The following is a 5,161-nucleotide window of genomic DNA, read 5'->3' as shown; positions in this document are numbered from 1 at the left end:
CAACAATTAATTCCTCACAAAAAACGAGATGATAAACAACGTTTCAATAAACATGGTTCACATAAAATCAGTTCATAAACTCTTAAGGCATGCATTTCATTTATGCAAATAAACTATAAACTTATGCAAATTTTAGAAGGGGTCCACTCATAGATACTTTGTAGCAGCAGAGTTTTGCAGAAAAGGATTAAGGAAATCCCCACTAGTAACTTCACCTAAGCACAAAAATATACAATTTATTCAAACTACCTAACTATAGAATTTCAAGAAATGGAAATGGGTCTTAGGTTTGGATCCGTATTAGGGTTTAGGTTTAGGTTAAATAAGGTTAGAACCTATTGGGTTTTTGGGTTTGGATAGGTTTAGGAACAAAAATGGGGGGTTTGGGCTTGAGCCCAAACCCACAAAACACACACACACATGCACAGCACACATGCAGACCTACACACGCATACACGCAACACACCACACACGTGCACAACATACGCATACACACATAAGCACAACACACACACATATACACATACACGCATAGCCTAACACACACACACACACACACACACATACTCACTGAGCCCATGCAAGGCATGGCCCGCAGGCCAATTAACTAAGAAAGAAAATGGGCTGGTCCAAATACGAGCTAAGGCCCGTTGGTGTTTTGAGAGGGCCTGGTGGCCTTTGGGTTGTCGGGGAAGAACACCGGAGCTGCTACAGCTCCGGTCGATGGCAAACGCGTAATCCAACACCCAAACCAAGTACTAAAATGAAGAGGGAAGAGAGTAGAGTATTTTCATACCCTAGCTTCGCCGTGAACGGCCGTGAGTGCTTTGAAAAACCCTTGAAGGTCATGGGTTCATCGGAAAGTGTGGGTAAGCTCCCTCCGCGCGGTTCTCGTCTTCAAAACCCTGGAAGAACGACGTAAATTTCAACACACAACGCCCAACAACAACAATGGTAATTTAAAAAGGTATTCAAACTTACCTAGCTGGAAGAAATGGAGAAATCCGACGGAGGTCCTCTCTCTGGGTTCCCCGACCTCGCTGTGACGGAGAGAGAGAGTATGATGCAAGGAAGATGATGATGATGATGATGATCTACAGCAGGAGCTGCATGCAGGTTTGCTTGGTTAGTCACGGTGCAGGGAAAGAAAGGGAGAGAGAGGAGATTTCTCGTGAGAGAAAGAGAGAGGTCTGAGAAGGAATACTTGGGAAGAGAGGGAAGAGAAGAGAGCTGAGAACCTGCCACTTGGCAGTTTAGGAGAAATGGGGAATCTAGATCAACGACTAGGATTAAATGAGATAAGGGATTAAATTGATAGATTTAAACATGTTTCAGGGAGGAAATAGAAATATAATTAAAATGTGGGGGTGGGTGTAACATTCTACCCCCTTACAGAAATTTCATCGTCAAAATTGCGAAGTTACACGAAAAGAAAAGGATATTGGTTCCGCATTGATTCCTCTATTTCCCAAGTAGCTTTTTCGACTGCATGGTTCCTCTACAGTACCTTCACCAAATGAATGACTTTGTTCTGCAACACCTTATCCTGTCTGTCAAGGATAGTCACTGGTTCTTCTACATAGCTAGCATCCAGATTTATTTCCAATGGCTCTAACTGGATGATATGAGAGGGATCCAGTACATATTTCCGAAGCATGGAATCATGGAAAACGTTATGGATCAGTGACAACTTCGGTGGTAGCTCAAACTTATAAGCAACTGCACCAATTCTCTCAATAATCTGATAGGGACCAACGTATCGAGGACTCAGCTTTCCTCGCTTACCAAAACAAACAACACCTTTCAAGGGAGGCAACTTAAAGAATACAAAGTCGCCCACTGTAAACTCACGATCCTTGGAGTGTTTTTCCGCAATGCTTTTCTGTCGGTCTTGTGCTGCTTTCAAATTCGCCTTAATTAGTTAGATATTAGCGTTGGTGGTATCCACAATCTCTGGTCCCACCAACGACCTTTCTCCTACCTCTATCCAACATAATGGCGTCTTACAAGCCTTCCTGTAAAGTGCTTCAAAAAGCACCATACCAATACTCGAGTGATAACTATTATTATAAGCAAACTCCACCAACGGTAAATAGTTATCCCAGCTACCTTTCCTCTAAAGTCTGAATTGTCCGCTCGGACTGACCATCAGTTTGCGGATGATAAGCAGTGCTGAACAGTAATTGAGTACCCATAGCGGCATTAAAGGCTTTCTAAAACCTGGAAGTAAATATGGGATCTCTGTCTGACACAATGGAGATGGGTACACCATGAAGATGAACAATATTATCGACGAATAATTTCATGAATTTCTCCAATGAATAGGTCTGTCGAACTGGTAAGAAATGAGCGGTCTTGGTAAGCTGATTGATAATTACCCAAATACCATCGTACCTTGACGGTGTTCTAGGCAGTTCGTACATAAAATCATAGTGATATCTTCCCACTTCCAAACTGGTATCGGAAGATTCTGCAGCAGTCCCCCAGGTCTTTGTCTGTCTGCTTTAACTTGTTGACAGATTAAACATCTACTCACATACTCTGCTACGTCCCGTTTTATCACTTCCCAGTAATAGAAAGGATAAATGGTACGATACAATTTAGTACTTTTCGGATGCATAGCATAAGCTGAAGTATGAGCCTCATCCAGAATTTCCTTTTTAACTACTTCGTTATTTTTAGGCAAGAACAAACGGTTCCCTTTCAATAAAGCTCCGTCCCTAAGGATGACGAATTTCTCATTATCCCTCTTCAACACTTGTTCCTTTAATTCGACGCATTCCAGATCAAGTTCCTGAGCTTCTATGACCATGTCTACAAAGATAGGTCTAACTTGAAAATGTGCTAGCCAAGCTCCGTGCTCACCTGGTTCCATATTAACACCAGTTTCCCGAAAAGAAAATAGTAATGGAACGTGTACAGCTTGAAGTGATGCAAGCTGCTCGTGATATTTCTGACTAAGAGCATCAGCCATGGCATTCGCATGCCCAGGATAGTACTCGATCGAACAGTCATAATCACTGATAAGCTTCATCCACCTTCTCTGTCTTAAATTCAGTTTCTTCTTGGTGAACACATACTTAAGACTCTTATGATCTGTAAAAATACGACATTTCTCTCCATATAAGTAGTGCCTCCAAATCTTCAAAGCGAAAATCACTGCTCCTAACTCTAAATCATGAGTGGGATAATTTCTTTCATGGGTTTTGAGTTGTCTAGAAACGTAGGCGATAACTTTTCCATGCTGCATCAGTACACACCCAAAACCTGATAGAGAAGCATCAGTATACACCTCAAATTCACCACTGTCAACTGGAAGAGCGAGAACATGGGCTTGAGTGAGACGTCGCTTAAGCTCTTGAAAACTTTGTTCACAATTTTCTTCCCACACAAACTGGACACCTTTACAAGTCAATTTAGTAAGAGGTAGAGCAATTGTAGAAAAATTCTGAACAAATCTTTGATAATAATTTGCTAAACCTAGGAAACTTCTCACTTCGGTGACCTTTTTCGGTTGTTCCCAGTTAGACACTGTTGACACCTTTTGGGGATCCACACTAATTCATTCGGCAGAAACTATGTGTCCAAGAAAACCAACCTGAGTTAACCAAAACTGGCACTTACTGAACTTGGCATAAAGCTGGTTATCCTTCAGTCGTTCTAGCACTAGTCTCAAATGCTTCTTGTGCTCATTCACACTTTTAGAATAAACTAGAATGTCATCAATGAACACAATCACAAACCAATCCAGATACGGTCTAAAGACTCTGTTCATCAAATCCATGAATGTTGCAGGTGCATTTGTCAATCCGAAAGGCATGATCCTTGCAGTTTTCGAGACATCATCCTTGCGAATCCTCAATTAATGGTAACTCGATCAAAGATCAATTTTGGAAAATACCTGAATACCTTTCAATTGATGAAACAAATCATCGATATGAGGTAGAGGGTAAGGATTCTTTACCGTCACCTGATTTAGTTGCCTATAATCGATACAAAGTCTCATTGATCCATCCTTCTTTATAACAAAAAGAATAGAAGCTCCCCATGGGGATGTACTCGGCTGGATGTAACCTTTGTCTACCAATTCCTAGAGTTGGATCTTCAGTTCTCTCAACTTCGCTGGTGCCATTCGATAAGGTGCCAAGGAAATAGGATTTGTACCTGGGAGTAAATCGATAGTAAACTCAATTTCCCGCAGGTGGCAACCCCGGTAAATTATCAGGAAACACATTGATGAAGTTCCTTACAACTGGCACTTCTTCTAGACGTAAAGAAGGTTCATACTTCACAACTATGTGGGCTAAAAACCCCACACAACCCTTATTCAACAACCTAGTTGCTCGAATGGCAGAAATAATACTATTAGGGAGGACACGTCACTCACCCATAAATGTAACTAATGGAAGTCCTGGCCGATTAAACGTTACAATTTTCTCCCAACTTGCGACATTCGCTCGGTGCTTAGATAACCAATCCATTCCCAAAATGACATCAAACTCCGCCAATTTGAAAGGAATTAAATCAATCTCTAAGTTTTTCCCCTTCAACAATAACTGGACAATTCCAATATTACCATTGAGCACAAAACAATTCACCACTTGGCATTTGAATCAACATATCAAAACCTAGTGGCTGAGATTGAGAAGGTATAACCCAAGGAAAAGATGAAGAAACAAAAGACTGTGTAGCACCCAGATCAATTAAAACTCTAGCCCAAGTATTACAGATAGGTAAGTATTGGTGATCAGCCTCCTGCTGAGTCATGGCGTTCATACGTCCATGAACCTGATACCCCGCATTATCGTTTCGACCGCCACGACCTCTTGAACCACGTCCTGCTCTGTTCCCCTAATTACTGTTACCAGAAGATGTTCCAGCTTGCTACTGGGATAAAAACTGAGCACTCCGACTGTCATTTCCTTTAAAACTCTAACTACCTCTACCACCAAACTGTAGACCTCTGTTACTCCTGTAGTTTTGATTAGTACTGCTACCATAACTCCGACTACTACTACCACTGCCATCATAGCTCTGTCGGGCGCCAAAAATATGACTTGGCTGATATCCACTGTAGCTTGAGCCAGAGGTAAAATCACTAGGTAATGGTGCTGAAGGACAATCACGACCAAAATGCCCAGTGCCACCGCACCTGTGACAA

The sequence above is a fragment of the Malus domestica genome, chromosome 10, assembly GCF_042453785.1.
Source record: "Malus domestica chromosome 10, GDT2T_hap1".
NCBI classification, from domain to species: Eukaryota; Viridiplantae; Streptophyta; class Magnoliopsida; order Rosales; family Rosaceae; genus Malus; species Malus domestica.
This window is presented reverse-complemented; position numbering follows the sequence as displayed.